General features: G+C 38.3%; 1 protein-coding gene and 1 long non-coding RNA gene across 3 annotated transcripts in view; one reads left to right on the plus strand and one right to left on the minus strand.

Moving 5' to 3' along the window:
- The window catches only part of LOC149806118 (syntaxin-8-like), a 97,999-nt gene that overhangs the window by 25,294 nt on the left and 48,412 nt on the right, over positions 1-24,293 (plus strand). The window lies entirely within an intron of this gene.
- On the minus strand, positions 1,759-23,791 carry LOC149806119 (uncharacterized). The gene is made up of 4 exons (XR_016415085.1): positions 22,929-23,791; positions 22,305-22,426; positions 11,788-11,902; positions 1,759-1,869 (listed from the first exon to the last, which is right to left on the minus strand). It is a non-coding gene; the product is annotated as an uncharacterized LOC149806119 (long non-coding RNA).

Genomic DNA, 24,293 nt, shown 5'->3' on the forward strand with positions numbered 1-24,293 from the left:
ATATATATATATACTTGCTGTTACTCTAAACGAAGGCTGGTGATCCAGTTGATAACCTTTTGGGGGTTTTAAGGATGTCTTTAAAATTAAGGCCTTAAAAATGTTGAGATCTTATATTAAAAATGACAATTTGAGCCTTGCAGATTCATGTCCACAGGTGCCCAAATAAAATAAAAAGGGAGGGGGGGTGCAAGGGGCAAGCTTGTTGGTGTGTTATAAAATAACTGACTTATCATCGGTGTGCTGACAGGTGATGTGTAATTAAATCACTGTTGTAATATTAATAATGAGTGAGTCTGCACAAAGGAATTTCATACAGCTAAACTAGCTCAACAACTAGAGGCAATTAAGAAATATATCCACATTCGTGATTCTGTCAAATGGCAGATACAACAGCATCAGGAAGCTCAAGTGGCATTTACAGAAGGTAAAGAGCCGCTATACTTGTTATCTTTTTAGGGATGTGCTTGGATTTTGCCCTCAAGCTGGAGCAGTCATAGGATATATAATAAATCGCCACGGTCGGAATTTATCCCCAAGCTGGGGTAATCGATGGGTAAAGTCTTATCCACAGTCGGGGTTTTATTCAAGCTTCAGGTGCAAGTTTTTGTGCATCTCCATGCCCTTGCATAAAACACAGTTACACGTTTTTTTATATAGATATTTTTCAGTTGTAGACAGGAATAATAAGTATTTGCGAGTGTTTGAAATGAATGGGTTCATTATGAATTGAGTGGCACTACATTTCAAAAGCAAAATTGGATTGAAATGCAAGAACTGTAGTACGGAATTAGTGTTGGTTCTGGATCGTAGAATGGAATTGTGTGTGTGTGATTGGATTTTTAACGTAGCTTGAATAATTTTTCAGTCATATTGCTACGATGTCTGCAGTGTGGCAGTTTATAGTGATGTATAGCACTGGGGCATCATGCTGCAAACATGTAGTATGATGTTGCACCCAGTCACATTATCCTGACACCAGGCCGATCAGTCCTAACACTAACCTCTTAATGCTGAGCGTCTAGCGAGGTAGCTGTTAATACCATTTTTGTAAGTCTTTGGTATGACTTGGCTGGGGTTTGAACCCATGACCTCCCGCTTCTGAGGCGGACGCTCTAACCACTAGGACACCGGAGTGGTCAGAATGGAATTGTAACAATTACAATGGAAGCAATTTGTATTATGCTTGTTGGGGCATTCCTCACTGATGGCTGTCAGTGACATCATCATGGGAATGTGTAACAGCCACATTTTGTAAGAACAAGGTGTAGTTGGTGAACAATACAGACACTTTTCTGCCATTTCCACTGGCATCATCTCATATGATGTTATTTAAAAAAACTTCCTACAACATACTCACAACATATAAAACCTATATGCAAATCTGATGAAAGCTGCTTGTGTTTCTGAAACACATATTCCATACTGGTGGCAAGAATGTCCAAATCTACATTACAAAAATGAAAACATTACCATCCATCTAGGAGTTGCAAATGTATGAAATCCTCTTGTTGGGTAGTTTTACTAACAGGCTTTACAGCAGGGCCTTCCATTAGATTTAAATGTGGCAGGTAAGTTGACAAAGTAGGGTGGGGGGTTGGGGGGACCTACCCCAATGGGGATAATTCATTTTTTTTTAAAGTAGCATGGTGTAAAGTAAAAGTAGATGGGCTGATAAGGAATCCACTGAATTTACAGACTAAAGGTTCAGACATTTGTTTTTAAGAGAAAAATGAAAGAAGGAAACAATACAACAGATATTTTAATATGACTTTAATGTTTATTTTCTAGATTTAATTAAGATTATGAATCAGAATCAGTCTCCAACTCCACTGTAAAGTTTATCTATTACTTCTTCTGCTCAGGCACCTGCAAATTAAAACAAAATTGTAATGCTTAAATAAAGTCATATCATCTCAGCACTAGTTACATATGCAGAAGTCATGTTAATCAGCATTATAAAAATGTATGAAATTTTCTTCACTGCACTTGTGCTTCCCTTACTATCGTTAAGCCATGATACAAGATAACTTTGCACTTACTTGTCATTTCTGGCAAGTGGATGGTGCAATCAATTTGCACAAAGATGAATTTATTTCATCCAAATATTTCATGTGAATAAAAATTCCAAATGGAGGCACTTGTCCGATCAGACAAGATATATGCATATTGTAGTTAGCTGGACTCTAGCTCTGATAGTCCTGGGCAATAGGATAAGCTGATTTTGTTATCAGTTTAGAAATGCATCCGCTTTGCAAATACTATGCTTTAAAAGACGAAACTGAATCCAATATTGATGAAATAAGAGTCATTTGGATTACCTTGTTTTTTATCATTCTGCGTTGGTTGGGTGCATATTTGAGGGTCTCTGATATGGTCTCTTCCATTCCATTTGCCTTTGCTTTGCCATTAGTTTTCAAGCAGGCTTCTGCATGAGTAATACAATGTTTTAAAATAAGTTTCACAACAAAGGATGCATTGCATTTTTCTAAATGCCATCAATAATCAATGGAATATTTTTAAAACATGTACTTTGAAATGTGTCTCAAGTTACTTTATCAATTCATTTAAAAATCTCTGGCAAGTCACATGAAAAGCACAATTTAAATCAAGCCATACTTACTTATCAAAGACTTTCTCATTCACATCCTTTACCTCACACAATAAATATCAGCAACACCAACATTAAATTCACACAATCAGTACAAAACCTAGGTGTTACTCTGGACAGTACTCTCACATTGCACCAACATGTCGTGAACATATGCAAGGCTGCGTATCTTGAGCTGAGACGCATCAGCTCCATTCTCAGATATCTTTCAGTTGATGCCACTAAAACACTTGTGTGTTCATTACTGCTTTCAAGACTGGACTATGGTAACTCAATTCTGTCTGGTTCATCTTAATATCTACTGCAGAGACTTCAAAAAGTTCAAAACATAGCTGCTTGGATCATACTTAGAGTACCACAATCAGAGCACACCTCCCCGCTGCTCTGTACCCAACACTGGCTATCCATTCGATCCAGAATCAAACACAACATTAGTTCTCTGTGCTACGTTTCACTGACAGACTCTAGTCCAACATACCTATCCGACCTCACCTATGTGTACACACAAGCAAGATACTTACACTCCTCTTCCGACAATCATATACTCATTATTCTCACTATGAAAACAAAGTCACATGGACAGCATTCTTTTGCATACCAGGGCCCAGCAACATGGAATGAATTGCCCACTGAACTTAGACACAAAGACGCAGTGATCCCATTCAAGAGTGCTCTCAAAACTACTTATTCTGACTACAAAAACAAACTTAATGACTTAATAATGTTAACTACCTTAAATATTCTCAGCATGTTTTTTATGTTTTCTAATTTCATGGTGTTTGTTTTTGTAATCATATCATTGTGTATGTTTTTATGTTGTCTAATGTTGCAAAGCGCTTAGAGCTTCTAAAGATTAGGCGCTATACAAAGTCCTCATTATTATTATTATTATATTTAGCTTGGATGAATATTTTTTAAATCAGTGGCCATAACTAAAAAATGGGATTTTGTTTTATGATCATAAAAGTATGTTGGACACCATCCATGATGTACAATGCTGTCTGACATTTCTATGCACCTAAGGTTTCCATCTCAAATATTAAAGCAAAATGCATACCGAATTTGACAGATTGATGAAAATAAAAAAAAGCAATGCTTACCATTTGAAAAGAGGCAATTGTAACTAGAATATTCTATTCAAAATGATATTAATTTTGGACACAGGGGATACCACCCCCATGTTTTCCTGACTCGTGATATGTCGGCCTATTCTGTGCACAGCTTTAAAAGATGTAATGTTTATCCATCGAGCTATAGAAATGAAATACATTTACTGTAGACTGTTTCTGTCAGCAGTTAAGTTGAGTAATTAGGTCAGGTTTATAGCTAGTTTACAAAATTCAATGTAGAATGCCAATAAATGACAAGATATATTTTTGCAAACTAAAGTGATCTTGAAAAAAGATTAGTAAAGTTTAACATTTTATAAAAAATAAGCTATTATGTGGAAAAGAAACAACAATGAAATAGGATGCAATGTGTTTACGTCTAGTTTTGGAAGGTACCGTCATAATTGTACCGTAGTTTAATGGGTGGAAAGGCCATTGAAAGGTAAGGGCAGTGCGGAGACCATCGAGTATGTTCCAGAATAGCTGAATCTTTGTAGATACATAGATCCATTCGTAACTTCAGTCCGCAAGCGAAACACTGTACTTCGTATCCCAATCCTGACTCGGGTCCGAAGTAGACAAATCCTGTTCTAGCTAAAACATACGAAGAAGGTAATCCTTCCCTATCCGTAGGCCATTTTTGAAACGTGTCCAATCGACGGGCACAATCACAATAGTCAGGTAAGAAGACTGGAAAATGGTAGGGTTTGAACTTGGAGTTCTCACTGGATTTCTCACTCGATTCTTGCTGCGGCGAAGTCATCCTTCTGGTGGGTGGCTATCCTCTTACAACCAATGTTTTATACCGACATGTCCATACGGCAAAGTAAAGTGGGTGGGAAGCCGCACTCGCTTCTGCTACACGATTTGATAGACTTTTTCCAAGGGTCGACTGACGATGTGGTGTGTGGGTAAACGTACAATCTTGTTGGGTTGATAGGTGGTCACTTTATCTAGACTGCAAGGCTTCTTTCAATATGCCAAAGTTGACCACTCGACTGGTACGATAATTCAGAGTAAGTCCTTTCACTTTACACTTCGTGTGCACTTCTCCTTGTTTGTCCCAGTATTCGTAGCCGTAATTTTTGGGACCACCACTAACGAAACTTAGAATCTTGTCATCGGGGTGCTTGTCTGTCCAGGCTCCTAAACGGTCTCCTTCGATGTCAGGGTGCTGTTGACTCGGGTGATCGATATAAATGCAACTGTCCATGTCAAAGTACAAGACACGTTCCCCTAACAGTTCTAAAGCTTCGTGCAATTTTAAGCGAGCATGAGCTGTCATGTAAGCTGCAATGATGACATTTCCAAAGGGGTCATCTTCTACAAAGTTCAGATCTTCTTCGTAATTCACCAAGATCAAATCCTCACGAACGACGTCCACGTGTTTCATGAATTTGGCTTTGTCGTGAATCATCTGAAAGTAGCAGGAAGGTTCGGTCAAATACTCTGTCTTGGGTAAACACGGTCATTGTGCCATTTTACCCCACAAGCAATTTAACATCACTTTGGCAAACGATCGCCTGCCTTCGTTTTTCTCAATGTGATTTAAAGTAATGCCTTCTTGTGCCCAGAATTTCTCTCTGAATGTCTTTTGGTCTTCGGGAGTGTGACACCAGGACAGATAGCCACTGGCTTCTTGCTCAGTTTCAAAAAGGCATCCACGTAGTCTGCGAAAATGCCTTTCTGCGTGGGGTCACCCTTGTGGAATTATTGTGTCTTGGGAAAGTGGCAAATTTCGTACACTTCTAACAGTTGGTATCCCATGTTCAGAGCTTTGAACAATTCTACGCTGACCCATGTCCCCGTCAAGGCCCGTTCTTCCTGGGTGTGATGACAAGGTTGATCTTGGTTGCACGTTTCAGCACAAGTACGGCACAAAGGAAACACAAGTTTGCCTTGGCAATGGCGAGGTAAGACGGGATGGTATAGGTTCGTGGGAGGCAAAACTTTGCACTTGATCAAGCCTTCGTATTGTCGAATGTTTTTTAGGTCGATGTGTTCGGTGAACAATTGTGGGTGCCCTGCAGGAAAGCAACAATATTTGCACACACAGGGATACAGTGAACACACGTCCAAGTATTTGATTTCTTCTCCTTTCTCTTCGTCAGCTTGGTACAGCAAACAGGTGGCATTGGTCCTTCCTCCGTACAAACTATTACTTGGGTTCAGGGGGTCCATGAACTGGTAACTTTCCATGAGGCGTTTAAACTCAGGATCGGTGTTCAAACGGTGATTGTATTTGTGTTCCCACATTTCCACCACTTGGTATCCTTCCTGTTCTAACTTTAGGCGTGGCTGACAAATGGCCTGGTACAAGTCTTCCATGGTTCGTTGTAAGAACTGATTTTTAGTGCCGCGGTCAGGGTAACAGACGGGACATCCGTGAAATAAGCAACCGTTAAACTCGTACATGATCTTGGGGTTTTCTAAGTCCCAGCCATTGACCGAATGCATTCCGATGATCTTTCGCCCTGTCCGTTGCGGGCATGCTGAATCCATTTGTCTTCCTTGTCGCACAAGTAATGCAACCAGCATGGGGCTTTGACCGAGTATTGACGTTTGACATAGTTGGTCGTTTGAGGACTGATGACAGCCACAGTGTTTTCAAGCATGAATCGTTGTCGGTAGACTAAGGAACACGCTTTGGCAATGGTGCAAGCCTCTTTTAAATGATCAACCCCTCCGTGTTCCATGAACAGTTCTCGAAATTTTCCACAGCATCGCCGTAAAATGTCCATGTCGGAACGACGATACTTTAGCATTTCTTCCTGAAAGTCGAAAGGGTCGGAGGCGTGAGCCTGGTACCAAGCGTAGAAAGTTTCTCGTTCAGTACGCATGTTGTCAGGGTCGTAATAGTGAGCCTGAGGCAAATGGGGTAGAACGGCGTGTTGATTGGCTTCTGTATTGAAAAAGTGTGGAAAGTACCCTTTAGCCATTTCTGTCATTCCAAACATTTTAGGCATTCGACTCAAAGGCATGGCTAAGTAGCTCATCGAATCTTTAAACTGCACTTGTCCCACTTGCATGAAAATGATTTTGGCTCCGTTCAAAGTGATTTTAGGATGCTCGATGCCACGTTCCGTATAACATCTCAAAAGAAACTGTCCATCGTATCTGGAGAAATTGTGAGCCATCACCGTGGCATGGTGATGACAATCTCCATAACAATGTTCGATGTCCTCTTGGCTCCACGTCTTGTCGATGGGGTCTAAGACCCATTGTGTGAAATCGGCTAGTGTGTTCAGTCCTTGAAAGATTTTTTCACGCCCTCCAGGAATCTTACTGCAGTGAGGGCAATAACTCAAGATAGGTTCTTGAATCACTTCTCGCACGCTCGATGAGCCACGCAGAAATTAGGAATGTGAATACTGGTCTCTTGCATGCATTCGAAATCGAAAAAGATGAAATTGCCTTTCTTCTTCTTGTGACCATCCTCTTTCTCTGGTTGGGATTGGTATTTTTGTATGTAGCATTGGTGTTCCAAGTCCACAATGCAGTGACAAATGTGACATTTTTTCTTTCCTGAACATACGTGTGCCTTGGTACTGTTGATACATAGACCTTGTCCACACATTGGGCACAATCTCAGGAGTTGACAAGCACATTTCTTCTGTGAACCTTGCATCTTCAGATGTTGTTGGTAACAGGCAGGGCTGACAAATGTGCGCAGACAAGCAGGACAATGCACTGGTTCTTGCCCTTCGCTCAGACAGGGTTGAGAGGCCAAACATCCTGAGCATTTCGATCCACAATGTTTGTGTTGCTCTCGATTATTATAACCATCATAAGTCACATTTCTCACAGTAATATTTGTATCCCAGGAATCCAGTGATAGTGGTAATGGTATCGAAATGGTCATCGTGATGATAGAGGTGAATGTATTTTCCATCCTTAAAGTCTTTCCCTCGAAACAACAGAGACCCGCGCACTTCTTGAGGGTGCACTTTCAAGGTGTATCGTGGAGCTAGGGCACCTTGCAATTTTTGCATCTCAGGAATGCCACAGGATGTGTCTTTGGACAGGCATGCTTGTTGTAACAGAAGTTCTGCTTCATTTCGTTGTTTGGCTCGGTTCGATTTTCGAATGTTCTCCCAGGCTCTTTTCCATTCTACCGTGTCGTTCTTGTCGGCATAGGTTCATCCCACCACGATGGCTCGGGCTAAACACATGTGGTCTTGAAAATTGTTAATTTGGACAAGACTTGTTTTGGTAATGCGAAGGTTGTTGACCAATAAGGTCTTTCTGCATTGTCCGGTCCCTTGAGGAGGAGAGACGTGGGTCATGTCCAGTGTGGCTTTTCCATCGGTGATGTCAAACTGGTCATTAGATTGTTGCACGTGTTGAATCTTGTCCATGACTTTGGAAGTGGTCAATTCTGCAGGGCTGCTAAACTCGATCCAAACAGGGGATTTCAAGCCATCACGTTGTATGGAAAGTCTCAAGCGATCATCTTCTTTGGGTTGACATTGTCGCTTGAGTGTGGTGAGCAAAGAATCCCACATGTCGGTGATGAACCCTTTTGCTTTCTCTAACAGTACTTCAGACTTGAAATCTTTAAACTTCACTGTGTATTTGTAAGCCGTAGTTCTAAATTTTCTAGAGGGATGCTTTTCCGTCTCTCGAATGTCATAGTACTTTTCAGGGTTGACTAAGGGTGGTAAACTTTGTTTAGAGGGTTTGGATTCTGGTTCACTCATGTCCTCTTCAAAATCACTGGCATGAATTTGTGCCAAGACTTCAGCCCTAGTACGAGGCGATAGATCACGTTTCTGCCTCTTACTTTCTTCTTCTTTCTTCTCAAATGAATTGGATCATTTCATCTCGATAGCAAAAAGTCAAATGACTAAAGTTTAAACACCATGGATTAATTTATAGTCATAGCAGACCAGCGTATATAAAGGGTATGTGTCTTGTCCTTTCACTATTCATTTCACTCTCAAACTGAGCACAACAATGGAAGAGACTACCAAGATCGAACGTTTCATCAGAGCTTTGCGAGGGGTCATTAGAAAATTCTCTTCAGACCAGCCGAGGGACTACTCTCCTTCCTTTCAAGATAAAAGTCAAGATACTTGCTATATCTGTCAGAAGAAAGGGCATTGGTCTTCAGAGTGTCCAGACCGTCAAAAAAGAAAAAAAAGGGGTTAGAAGAGACAAAAGTCAAGATACCTGTTATTATTGTCAAGAAAAAGGACATTGGTCACCAGACTGCCCAAAAAAGAAACAAAAGGAGTCAGAAGAAGAGAGGGATTCTTCAGAGGAAGAGGAAGAAGAAGAGGAAGAAAACAGACAGGTGAAGAAAAAGAAACAGGAGAAGAAAAGAAGGGAAGAAAGTGAAGAGGAAGAGGAGGAAAAGACTACGACGGTGAAGAAATTAAAAAAACAGAGTGAACAATGAGACAGAATAAGTCTATGAACTTTTTAAAGTGCTCTGTTGTGAATTGTGAATTGTAAATATTTATAAAAGAATAAATTAATTATAAAAGGTAAGTGTCTTTGGGATTTGATTTTAAAATAAGAACCTACACTCACGCACACTCATACACAGACAGGTACTATTGGGTAAAATGGTTTTTATTAGTTATTGGCAATTGAAAGCCTATCTCTTTTCGAGAGACGTGGATGGCCCTGAAAAGGGCCTTTTTTGGTGTAAGGGGTGAGTTTAAACAATCAACTTTAACTGTTTTAAGCCTTTGCCATGGCCAAGGCCTACTTCTGGACTGCGTACTGTTGATGATGATTTTGTTGAAATCACTAAGGATGGTGCAGTAGGCGTAGTCACAGGGTTGGAGTGTTTAGCTTGGGAAGGTCGTATTCTCTTCGGCCGTAATAAAGAAGTCTGATACATCTGTTTCAGACTTCTTAACTAAAATGTCTAACAGTACCGTGACCGTTTGATTTTGACACCCTTGTTTCTTTGCTGCTGCGTCTTCTTCTTCTTGTTTTTTTCTTACCTCTTCTTCTTGCTGCTGTTGCTGTAGGAGAAAAGCTTGTTCCGCTTCCTTTTGCTGTTGTATAAATTTCACCAATTCTTCTTTCTGTCTCTGTATAAAATTTTCCATGTGCGGTAATGAAGGAGAAGGTGACGAAGGTTCAGGAACAAATTCTTGCAAGGTAAAAAAATCCACAAAATCCCAATTCACCTCTTCTGAAAGTAAGTCTGGGTTCCCTTGGGTAGTCTCCACCATCAGTGCACCCAAACTGATCGTTTTCTGAGTTTCCGTCATGTTGAAAAACTGTCGCTTAGATTGACTACGCACAGGCGCTAGCGAATCTATATAGACTATGTGACGTCACAGACTGCTCTCTTCGGATTGGACGTGGGCTGACTGAATTTTGTAACGCGTGTTTGGATTGGTCAACAAACTCAATCCGTTTCAATCCTTCCTCCCCCTATAAATAAGTACAGTTCACTGCATTCCTTCACCTGTTACTCAGCACCCCAACATGTGGACCGATGTACAATCTTCAACGCTTGTGTCTTCGATGATGTTCCGGACGGACATATCAATGTATGTCCGATCCAACTGGACAGTTATCCACAGGACAGACACCAGCCTGTGGATGCGAAGAATCTTATGTGGAGCATCAAGGATGCCTCAAAAGAGTCTTAATCTATGGTCCTGCAGTCAGGCACAGCCTAAGGTCAAGAAGAAGATGTCACAGATGCCCTTTATGTTAAGGGTATATTAACATAAAACCAAAGGCCCTTTTCAGGGCCATTCCTATCTCTCGAAAAGATCTTGACTTTCAATTGCCTACCCCTTTTTTTATTTTTTTGTTTAAAAAAATAATAAAAAAATAGAGACCCCTCCCTGTTTCAATTTTCGCCTGTTCCATTTTCATAGACCCATCAGGTCGGGACCTTATTAAAATAGGGTCCCGACCCTGTTCCATTTCCCCTAGTCCCAAGACAGTCCCACGATTTATTCCCCATGTTCAATTTCCCTTGTCCCTAGAGTGAATAGTTTTTTTTCTTTCTCCCATGTTAAATTCCCCTTGTCCCTAGAATGGATATTTTTTTTTTTCTCCCATGTTAAATTACATAGTCCCCAGAGTGGATATACCCTTTTTAACATGGAAGTTCCCTAGTCCCTAGACCATCCCTATTCACTACTACCATTGTCATTACCAGCCTGAAACCCAATTTAATGCCATTTGTATAAATTCATTTCAAATAAATATTATGATATAGTTGAAGTGTAAAGTCAAGCAAGTATTCTGTTTGCAGATTTTACATTTTAGATATTATAGTAAAGTCATATTTTCTCTTGTTTAGTAAACTTTATTGCAACTGGTTCCAAAATAGTAAATCTTATATAATGTTCATTCACCAGAATAGGTATTAATACAATCCCGAATTAACTGTATGGTACTAAAATATACCCTGATCTTGTGTGAGATTGTAATATACAGAACTATACCTCAAGACAACAATAATATATTGAATTTATATTGTATCAAGACTGTCATGGTTATGAACTCCAACTTTATTCAGGTTTTTTCATAATAAATGATCATCTTGTGCTATGGTTGAAAAGAAATCAAAGTTCAGTTTAACTCCATTCTCTCCACATTTGTAAGTTGTTAAGAGGCATACTCATCCTCAGTGTTATAGTAAAATGTAATCTTATTTGGATCAATCTTGGTGGTGTAATATATGAATGGAGAAAGAATATTATCATCCAGATTAAAATATGTTTTATTCAGACTCTACTAAAATTTTTAGTTGGATATGGGTTACGGAACCTGATGTGTACGAACAAGGCAATGTGTACCATGACCTTTTTAATTTAACATTTTAAACTCCTGCAGAAGAAAGAGATTTTTTAGATCCATTAATCTGTATTAACAAAAACATTTCTTCAGTATGATTTTCAATTACTTAGTATTGACAAAACTCATATTTTAAAGTTGTTGTTTTTTTGTGTTTGGTTTGGCCTTTTATGGTAAACCAACACAAGTAAGTTATTTAGTGCCAAGGCACTTTAAGTATAGTGCCTTGCCCAAGGACACACCATGGTAGCTAACCCAGGTTGGTCTGATGGTAGAATTTGAACCCACCTTATTTCACAGGTCCAGAAAGCTAACCACTGAGCCACTACAGCTCCCCATCTTATAGTGGAATGCTGGTATACTTTATGATCAAGAAGGATGGGTTGGGGTATGCATGTTGCATCTGAAAAAAGTGATGGAATTTTTGTTTACATAATATTTTAGTCATACAATATGAATCATTTTCTATAGATTTAAGATGTATCAGATCAAGTTAAGAAAAATCATATATTCTGTTTCCTGGGAATGTACTAAAATTCACTGTTATTGTTTGATTTTTTGGTAGTAAGCTTACTTGGTATTTTTTTCTTTTTAACTTGAATACCTAATTTGTTAACATCCTATTCTAAATCTTCAGAGTTCTGTCTATTAAGTGACAACTGTTGATACATGTAGGGAAGTTTTTGTTTATATCTTTTGATTTTTGTGATTCTGGAAGTTGCAGTATTTGTTGTTGTATTATAACCATTTCAGTAATTTAATGAATGCAGAGTATACTGCTCTATAAATGAAATTTAAGTGAAAATAATGTAAAAGTATGTTTCACTGCAAATATAAATTGTTTAAAATAATATATCATTTATCATATGACTATTCAATTGTGGTAACTAGTATTCCATCCAATATCTATATATTAAAATATGTCTTTTCATACAGCTGGTGATCATTTAGATACAAGTCCAATTGAACATAATCAAATTATCAATGCAGGTGTTTTTATTAGTAGTAGTATTGCAAGTATAAGTGTTAGTATTAAGATTTCATATACAGGTATGATAAGTGTATCATAATGTTTAAATGATGCTCCTTGTTACAACATAAAATATGTTCATTGAAACAAATGGTTCACTGGTAAATTGGCAGCAAAGGTCTTCACTGAATTATGTTGCATAAACTATTTTACAATAAAACATATATGATGCATCTCAATTATGATGAATGTGAGGAGGAGGATTAATAATAATGCAATTTAAGTTATCTTCATAACATAAGTTCTAGCAGATGTGTAATTTTTATGTGGTTCATCATCAGTTTGAAACTGGTCTGTGATTTCTGGATCTGGACATACCTGGTCCCCTGCTGTTGTGCTGCTATGGTCTTTACAGTTCATTAGGATATCAGTTACACTTGGTTTACATTTAGAACCCCATGGGATGGAATGCCCAGTTTGAAACTGAGAGAATGGTTAATTATCCATAATATAACTCCTGCAGTTATTATTAGGTTTGATATCAAGGTCTTTCTTTAAAAGCTTTTCAACTCAGGTTCTGTTCTACCATACAGATAAATAAAGTCAAATTCAAGGCTTTCAGATTTGTCCAGTTTGTTTCATGTGTTGCAGCAGACAGACTGTATATTGCCACTGTACCATATAAATATCAGTGCTTAGTCTGCTCTCAGTTGCTGTGGTTTGATTAGTTACAAGTGTCATCACATGTGACTAATTATTGACCAATGTAATGAAACTTGTATAATTAGAAGGCTGTATTTAAAAACTCTAAAGATCTTAAAAAGAAAACTGGATCGGGGTAAGTAAAACCTTTTACTTTGACCATTTGGCTAGAAAATAATTTTCAATAAGTTTAAATTGGATAATAGTAATATAATAATTAATTACACAAATCAGAATAAAAGCTATCTGCATATCCCCTTACAGCTGTTGCTTTTTCATAGTACTAAGTAGAATAAAGTATAGTTAAGACAGATAAAGAAATATCCCGTCATATATACCTTACATCAAATAAAGAAACTCAAGATGGATAACAACAAAATTAATGTCACATCATCAAATAGTTATCTCAGCTGCCTGGTCAACCTAAAGGCAGATAAACTAAGGCAAACTTACTCCGAAGCAGTCTCATCCCCCCTAAGAGAAAAACGACAGATACAGTTCTTAACGCCAATTTTCAACTCGACCCCAACTGACTCGATGAGTAGACTCTACCTGTCACCAAGCGTAAACGAGAATGTGGACAATCTACCGAGTAACCGCAAAACTACATCCGACATGAGTACCCAAACTGAGGAACAATACTCAACAAGCACAAAAACAACCCAGACCACGCTGGTTAAAAACACTAGCAGCCAGGGGACTCAAACTGAGAACCTACTAGATGAAACAGAACGCCCTCACCCTACCACAAATAAAGCAGTCACACACGACTCAACAAAAGGTAAGAATAATAGGAAAACCAAATCCCAAATACCAGTTAGAAAGAATAAGGAACACACTAACTGTCAATACAAGACCCAGCAAGCCGGTTATGGACAACGAAACAAAGTCAGCTAAAGAGACAAACACCAGGGGAAAAAAGACCAGTCTGCAAAATATCCAAAACAAGAAACACCCCGCTGAACTGACTCTCTTCGTCAAGGGAGTAAATTCCAAAATAACGAAGTTAGCCTTTAAAACCATAGCATGGCAATTGAACAAACATCACCAAGGAGAATTCACGCTTAAAAGCACTAGAGACGACTTGCTGATAATCAAATGCACCACTGAACAACAGATTGCCAAATATATGGAAATTGAAAGAATAGGCCAAATAAATGTTCAGGTCACTAGACACAACAGAACAAAACAACACATAGACCCAAACCCCTCAAAAACACACAACAAAGGAGTCATATACGTATCAACTCAAAATAAAACCAATGAAATAGTAGACTACATAAGGAGTAAAGGACAGGAAGTAGAGAAAGCAATCCGCCTAAAAACAAGAAGGGGAAAGGATAGCACTGCAGTGGTACTCTTTTTTAAGGGCGCCACCCCAGAAACTATCAAAACAGCCGAAAAACTCGAGGCTAAAAAAATTTTTGCTTTCAAAAACAAAACCACGGTTCTGTGGCAACTGCAAAAATTGGGGGCATTACTCTAAGAGTTGCGGAAACCTATTCTGGTGCAATCAATGTGGTCTTCACCACCCAGACCGGAAAACATGTAGCGCCACCAATCAGCACTGCGCTAACTGTAGTGGTAACCACAAACCAAACCACGCAGAATGCCCCAGGGCTCTTAGAGAAGCCCTAATAGTCGAATATATGATCTCCCATGGGGTAAACTATAAGCAGGCCAAAACAAAAATCAGGATACCAAAAACAAAATAAATAGGTAGCACCCTCACTGGTAGGAAACACGCATAAAATGAAAACAACAGTAAATTAAACAAACTATTAAGACTTTTTGCACCAGAGATGGATTCCAGAGCAGAAATCAAAATATGGCAATGGAATGCACGCGGCCTTAGGGCCCACGCCGACCAACTAAATAACAAAATACTTGAACAGGAAAGAAAACCAGATGTTATATGCATACAGGACACCCACCTAAATGATACCTCACGTATCCCAAACATCATAGGCTACAACACCAAATACCTAAAGCATCGATCCCCCACAGCAAGAGGAGGGGGGTTAGCAACCTTTGTTAGAGATGGAATTACATCAGAAATGCATAAATTAACAGATAGTAGACCGCCCAATGACTTCGAAATACAGATAGTCAAAATAACCGCTCAAACTAAGCAGGTACTAATCGTTAACCTCTATGAAACAAATGAGCAGCGCAATTTAAGTGCAGACGAAACAATCAAAATGATTAAAGACTGTGGAGAATGGGTGGTAATATGCGGGGACTTCAATGCGCACAATGAACTATGGGGGAGTCAAAAGACGGACATTAAAGGAAAAATTGTAGAAAAATGGGCACAAAAATGCAACTTAGTTTTTCTAAACAACGGAATGCACACCCGGATAGATGACAGAACAGGCCACACATCAGCAATAGACCTATCTCTATGCACACCAAGATTAGCAGGCATTTCTGATTGGCAAGTTGATGAAAGCGACCCTATGGGAAGTGACCATTACCTTATAAATATAGAAATACAAATTAGAATACCTCAAAATAAAGCATCCTTCACACCAAGATGGAAATACGAACAGGCCAACTGGATTAGGTTCAAACAGATAGGTGACTCAATCGACCCAGAAACCATATATCACCGGGACATTGACACCTTTAATGACAAATTAATAGAAACCATTAACACAATGGCCCAAGAAACAATTCCTAAAACTAAAGGAGTAGCACCCAAACCCACGGTGCCCTGGTGGAATAATGAATGTAAAATAGCAATTAAAGAGAAAAAAAGAGCTCTAAACAAATTCAAAAGAACTAAAAATAATAGGGACTTTAACTACTACAAGGAAAAGGAAAAAACTGCCAAACAAACTATTATGATAGCTAAACAAAACTCATGGAGAGAATTCTGCTCAAAACTAGATATTAACACAAAATCGATGGAGGTGTGGCAAAGAATTAAAAAAATGAGAGGCAAAACTAAATCAATAACCCCCAACATACCTGGACAAAACAACAAACATAAGGCAGAATTATTCGCAAACTATTTCGCCAACATGTGTAGCAATACCAACTTAGAGGATAAGTTTAAAAATCATAAAAGGCAATTTGAGGAAAGCAACTCTGACAACATAAAGGAAGCAGGAAATAATGACGGCCCACTAAACCTTCCGTTTACAGAAGCCGAATGGAGAAAGGCCCTCGCCGGCAAAAAGACCACATCCCCCGGGGAGGACACTTTGGGGTATGAAATGTACAAGAACCTACCCAAAAAACTTGTCACAATTGCACTTAACCTCATTAATAAAATATGGGAAACCGGTACCATACCTATAAGATGGAAAAAGGCAGTAGTGGTCCCGATTCTTAAGCCTGGAAAACCCTCAAGCGATATAAAATCATACAGGCCCATATCACTAACAGACAATATATGTAAAATAATGGAAATTATGGTAAACAACAGGCTGAAATACCATTTAGAAAGCAAAGGACTACTAGCTAATACACAGAGCGGGTTTCGCAACTACCGAAGCACAATAGACCAACTCATGAGACTAGAAACCGCTGTCAAATTAGCATCTAGAGAAAAATTTTAAAAATCCAGATATGTTACAGCCATCTTCTTAGACATGGAAAAAGCATATGATCTAATGTGGACTAAGGGACTGATAAGTAAACTTAAACCATACGGAATAACTGGCAATACATACAAATTTATTGCTAACTTCCTAACCGATAGAAAGATACAAGTCAGACTAGGACAAGACTACTCCGAACGATACAAACTGGAAAATGGCACACCACAATGAAGCGTAATCAGCCCAACTTTATTTAATATAATGATAAACGACCTGGAAACAGCGGTAAAACCCAACCACCTTGACTTATCCCAATTCGCCGATGACAGCGCCGTATGGAAAACTGGCAACCCGGCCAGCAGAGAAACGACCAAGCACTTACAAAAAGGACTAAACGATATAGGAAATTGGACAGATAAATGGGGATTTAAATTGTCACCTCTAAAAACAGTAGGCATAGTTTCCAATCCTGGAGGTGGCCACCCCCCACCCACTCCAAACTTAACCCTAAAGGGGGTACCCATCAAATTCGAAAAACAAGCGACACTCCTAGGTATGGTATTCGACCACGAACTCACGTGGGCAGCTCATATCCAAGAACTCGTAACGAAGTGCAAACGAGACATCAACCTCCACAGAAACCTCAGAGGGGTGAATTGGGGGGTTGATCAAAAAACACTCGTTACCCTATATAGAGCACTTATAAGAGCAAAATTGGACTACGGTTGCCAGGTATATGGAGCGGCGAACGCCACGTTACTAAAGAAACTAGACACAGTCCAATCAAAAGCGCTAAGGGTATGCACCGGCGTCCTAAATGGTACCCCCACACAAGATATCTTAATAATAGTAGGAGAACCCCCGCTAGACCTAAGGCGGAAGGAATTGATGCTGCGATACTCGACTCGAATATCAATACACCAACCCAACTACCTCACGCTACAAGCCCTCTTAGCATGCGACAAACCATTCGATACAAAAGGAAAAAATAAAAAAATACCTAGTGGGAAAATAATTATAGAATTAAAAAGGAAATTTCAAATCGCAAATATCAACCCAGAAAAAATAAGGTACTACCCAGACCCCCCGTGGACCTGTCCCACACCACAAATAGATCTTAGCTTACATAAACTAGGACAAAAACAAAATGACCCGATAGGACTAAGAGCATCAATACTAACGTACATTGACAACAAATACGAGACATACACGCAAATCTTCGCAGATGGATCAAAAACCAAAAATCCAAATAAAACTGCAGCAGGGATAGTGATCCCAAAATTAGATGTCACCGTTGGAAAAAGACTCCCAGACCAATGCGCTATATACACGGTAGAATTCATGGCAATACTAATGGCATTAACATACGTCAAAACATACCCCACAACTAAGGCAGTCATTCTAAGCGACTCTTACAGTGTACTACAATCGTTAGCAACGGACCAATCCAAGAGCAGACCTAATATGATTAATCATGCAAGATCGCTACTTAAAGAGATTGAAAAAAACAACAAACACGTTGAATTCGTATGGATACCCTCTCACATCCATAATCCCAGGCAATGACAAAGCAGATGCAGAAGCAAAAAACGCCACAAACGAACCAAAAGCCCAAAATATAGCATACAGCGTCACTAAAATCAATAACATGGGACAAGATCAATGACATGTGGCAAGAGCTATGGGAAAAATCGGATGCAAACAGTCTAATACACACGATGATGAAAAAAGTAAGTAGAAAAGTCGAAAGTCCGACCTTCAAAAATCCATACGATATAACAATAATAAATAGAATAAGAACAGGTAAAACACTATTGGCAGGATGCGCAGGGAAACACATAAAAAGGGGACCAACCGAAAACTGCCCCTACTGCCCAACTCCAGAAACAATCGCACACTTAATAAATATATGCCCCAAATACAACCAGGAAAGGGCCGAACTAAAATCTCAACAGGAACAAATAGGAGAACGGTGGACATACCCGGAGTTACTTGTGGCAAAAAACAATAACATAGGAATGACCTATAATAACATCATGACATTCATTAACAAAATAGGCAAAAGGGGACAAATCTAAACCGAATGAAGGGTTGGGTATAAAGAGAGACCATGTAAAGAAATTAAAACCAATAAACCTAAAAGATCGAACCAAAAAAGAAAAAACCCAATCAAAATATTACAAATCACTGTTTGGGAATTGTGACGGCCGGCTCGGGCTAGTGGGTTCACAGACTGACACCGCCGCTCATAACCCGAACAATAAAAACCAGATAAGGACGAATATTACAAAATCACTGTTTTGGAATTATAATGGCATGCTAGGCCCCGTAGGTTCAAAAAAAAAAAAAAAAAATATAAAAAAATAAAAATAAAAAAAATATACATTCAAATAAATCACAAATAGCTAAGCTAAACAAAAATAACAGGTAAATAGCCAAGTGGTCAAAGCGAAGGGAAACAAAGGCAATCAAACCACCTCCCTCGAAGAAAACATCTCACGGCGAACATGGCAGTATCAAAAGGACGAGAAGACCAAAACAGAAACGGACACGGGATAAGGCAGAAAGAGCTGAAATAAAGAAGAGCAGGAAAAGGCACAGAATGAAGTTAAACGTCCTAAGGCAGTAAAAGAAGAAAGAACAGGACACTTGCAGACCTTGGGGAATGAAGGCAGAAACAATGAAAAGAGTATGCCTCAAATAATCAAACCACCCCCACCCCCCAGTATGAAAAGAATTGCCTTCCCCGAAATCAAACAAAATAAATAAGGCCACCCCCCCCCCACATCTACTTATAAGTGTGAATGAGAAAGTGAGCGTGAATGTGTGTTGTCGGGATATGTGGGAAAAGCAGAAAAACGAACAAAAATGTCTATAGCCATCACACAAATATAGCATACACACTCCCTACCCACCTTTTTTTTCTTTTCTTTTCTTTTTTTTTTTCTTTTTTACAAACAAATTTTACCACATAGGGCTTTCATTCTGACCCACGAAAGCCCTCTTTTGACCAACAACTTACTGGCCCTGAAACACACTGATTGGTTTAAAGCCACACGTACGAAATACTTAACCAAATTGAGATCTCCAAAACAAAATAAAGGGCTACTAAAAGCCTACTAGATGTGAAAAAATTTCCGGAAAATTCAAGTACGCAAAGTACACAAAATTTAATAGACCTTACAAAAGATAGGAAAATTCACAACTCAGGAATATCTGAAGCGTATGTGACAATCACATGTTTGGCAAGATAGTACAGGAATAGCCCAATAAATATAGGGAACTGGGCATTGATTGCAACGAAAATTTAATAATACTGCTGCTGGTGTGCTTCGGTTACTGCCTGAAATGAGAGAGGAAGGAGATGCAGGATGCAGAAACAGACCACCAACGGAGTACAACGATGGAGAAGGTTGCAGCGACGAGAGCCTGGGCGGGACCTTTTGGGGCACCTGGGCTTCGGCTTGCTTGCTTGGGGGCATTGTATAAGTTAATCGCTAAATTCAAAAAGTACACAAACGTGTACAAACTAAACAGTCGCACATACCGAAGGTGCACGTGATTTTAATCCAATGAATGAATGAAATGTGTGCTAGAGGGTAGGGTTAGCAGTTATACTCCCAATTATGTTTGTGATGAGCAAAAGCAGCTGCACAAATTTGAGCTTTTAGTTTGGTTCTGGTAGGGTCAAAGGATGCAGGTACATTTTACATTATTTTTTTACTAGAAATAGCTATTTTCAATATTTTTCTGTGACAAGGCAACTAAAAGAATCAGTATGTGCCTTATGCATGAATAAAGTTCACTAGTACTATAACAAATTAGCATACTTTTCATCACCCCTCTACCATCAAGATTTTTTTATATTTACCTCTGTAGCAGACACAAATAAAAGTCGGCAGCTCATTTGCAGACTAAGTTACGCATATGATCTCCAATGCTCATCTAACTGTGACAGGCAGTCACCAACAAGCCAACCTATTTCCATGCCTAACTCAAAGTAAATCCGAACCACATTATAGATTTAGCTTATGTGTAAATTTATAAATGCTAGGCTTGTGATAATTAGGTTCATGCCTTCTACCTTAAAAATTAGAGGGATGTCAAAATACGAAACTATCCAGTGAGACCTATGATGTTAATTTTAATCCCTATGGGATTTGTGACATAAAAAACCCAAATGCTTTATGTATTAAAAGGTAACTAATGGGGGCAGGATCTGCAGTGAATCAATGGTTAGTATGCTAGACTCCTGATAAAAATGTTTGTGTTAAAATCCTGTTATCAAGTCAACCAGGTTACCTACTGCAATGTACCCTTGCCTTACTCCAATTCCCTCAGTACTCAGTAAACAACTAGTGTTGCTGTACATAACAAAACCAGTCCATATTGATTTTACATATTTTACTAAATCCTGACAAAAATAATTCTCTAAATAAAGAATGATTAATATGTGATGGTCTCGCATGTAATCAAACTCTTCCAAGCTTTTAATGATATGAACCGATTTATCAATGTTTATCAAATTTGCATGAAAAACTATTTCTTATTTGTCATCAAATATGTTCAATGTTTTGATCATATAAGCATTTCTGCTACATTAAATCAAAATAATCTTTTTGTCAGAAATAGAGCCCTTATAGTATTTGCAAGGTCAACCAATCAGATGCAGAATTTGAGTTTAATATGAATGAATATTATTTTTACAAAATTGCTCTTTTGCTATATCTTGATGAGATAAATCTATTCACCAAGTCTGATGAAATTAATGAGAAATAGTTTTAAGAGCAGTAGCAAGAATGGCTAGTGAGATGTAGAACCACCACATTATATGCATAGATTTTGCTTATAGCCTCAGACATACAAGCAAATAATTAAACAAGTCAGATCTAAATTGGATCATAAACACTGTTGTGCAAATCATAAGAAACTCTGCCAATCAGATGCAAGGTCACTTCACTACCATACCTTTATCACACTCATAATAAGCATCATTGTGAAACTTGACTCTATAAGCCCAATGGCCAAGCATGATCAAACTTGAATCAGCAGTAGTGGTTATAACCTCATGTATTTGTATGCATCTTCACTTCTTCAATCTAGATCTCATTTATATAAGCATGTATTCTACGTTTAGTAAAAACTGCACTACATGTATAAATATTGCATGCGGTGGTAACATACTCAGATGAAAGATCACCTTATTATTATTAATGGTTAACACTCATCAAACTTCAAGGACAACTTAATGATTTTAGCCTATATTGTGGAAGTATGGCTTTTAGGCTGGTTAAAAAACTCAACTAATCTTATACATGATCACATGTATATACTTGGATTTTCCTCATTATTAGATTTATCCAAGATGTTGATTTAAGCCCAAAACCAAGTTTTATATAAACAAATTGATCAGAACTATGGACTCCAAAGTAGCTAATTTCTTACTGTTGAAAGACAGAAGGGGATGTGAAATAAATAACACACTCTGGACCATTACATAAACCCACTTAGCCTTTTGACCAGTTGAGATAAAATATCAACAATAATGTTAAATAAGATTGATAAATTATGTTTTCTCACATTACCTCTAGCCCTTTTCAACATGGATGGTATTTTTCTTCCACATATGTCAGCTTTTAATTAGTGGCCCTTTCCCATCATGAATGTTGTAGGTGAAACTCTCAGAATTAGGCTTTTTAATTTATATCTGTAGAAGAAAAAAACTATTGGTCTGCATATATCAATGTCACCATTTCTGTATTAGATTAAAATACCATATGTGTGTGTGTGTGTGTGTGTGTTAATTTTAGAATTTAAGCAACTTGTCTCCATGTGTTTATTTTAAAACTGATGATGATAACACATAACAGGTTCAATGGATAAAATGTTATTTCTTACTTCTTACAACTGCTCATTATATCTGAATTTACATTCAATGTTTGTTTTAATTAACATATTTGGGATATTGGGCAAATTATTTATTTTGTAGTTTATCATTATATCATTTACCAGTCTTTTATCATTCAAATATGTAATATAGTACCATTATACTGACTTCATATTCTATATGATATCCCAGCAATACATATTAAGCAGATAAGTGCAAAAAAAAATGTTCAGAATGTAAAATTTACTCCAAGCTCAAAGAAGATCAGCAAAAGATAATATCCAACAAATTACCAAACAAAAAGCGAAGTTAACGCAGTTACCTTTATTATGATGTCTCCAACACCAACGGTACTGTACAGCTACGTCTTCTGAGTTTTACCGTCATCTTGTCTTTCAAACCAGAATTAATTTCTTGAGCTCTTACAAAATGAAGAAACTTTTAAATACTATAATTTAAGCAGCTTCTTTACATGCCATCAGATAAATTATGGCACAGTGTTATGTCTGTCAGCAAAACGCAACTTCACATTTGGACGGCGCGCTGTGTGGGCATCGCCGACACAGCAACTGACATGAATTCTCTATTAGCAGACAATGATTCGGAATAAATCCTTCGCAAATCTAACATTCTCGATTTTTCATAGTTCCACTTTTCATTGTTGCATCTGTTTGATTGTACAATTGCTAATGATGTTCAATGAATCAACTTCAATTCATCTGCTGTCTGAAATCCCGGTTCAGTTGGTATTTTCTTCCGCGCATGATGCCGTGTAAATAAAAGATACGGTCGACATTCAAAGTGGTTTAGGTTAATTTATTATTTTTCTTTATTAAGGTCATTTGCAGAAAGTGTTTCGCTAGGGTGAGAAAAAAAATATAACAAAAAGAAAACTTTCTTTTCCAACGCTAATACTGTATATATTTCAATTTGTGATTGATGCTATAAATAAAAAAAAATGATAATAAAGCATTTTAGCCCGTGGCTTCGGCACGGCACTCGTTTTTGTGGGTTTTTTAAAATGTTGTTAGTGTTGTTTTGGGGTTGTTTTTTGTGTGTGTACCACACTAAAAAACATACCAGGTATTAGGCCTAACGTAGGAAAAGAAATTATCCTCTATTTATTACTATTCTTACTGTCAAATGACGCAAAAGTGATCAAATTGCTATTAAGATTTTGTTTTGTATAACACTTACCGCTCGTTTTCCTCGAGATAAAGCAGCCACTTCAAAATGATTATAAAATCTGTGACAGATGAAAAACGTGGTTTAAATAATTCGTAATCGCCTGCCTTAAAATACTGTAGGAATTTGCTAATGTATGTCATGGCCCTCGTTTGAATAGATACCAACGATCATGTATATCGACCAAATTTTGTATATTCCTGCCCACAATCATGTATTTTGTATTAAACCGTATATTACACGAGCGCTCTGTGGCAAACTCGGGGGGGGGGGGGCGGGTCTCCATTATACCCAGAGGCGTAGCTATGATATTTTGCGCCCGGGGACGAACTATAAAATTGGCGCCCCAGCCCCCTCCCCGTTTAATCACATTTTTGAATATTACCCTTGTTTACTTATTATAATGTAACGTTGTAAGCCTCATTTTGGCGCCCCTGTACCTTGGCGCCCGGGGACATATGTACTCCCCTTCCCCCCCCCCCCCCCCCCCCCCAGCTACGCC

The sequence above is a fragment of the Sinohyriopsis cumingii genome, chromosome 2, assembly GCF_028554795.1.
Source record: "Sinohyriopsis cumingii isolate HCF-2022 chromosome 2, ASM2855479v2, whole genome shotgun sequence".
In the NCBI taxonomy this organism is placed as follows: Eukaryota; Metazoa; Mollusca; class Bivalvia; order Unionida; family Unionidae; genus Sinohyriopsis; species Sinohyriopsis cumingii.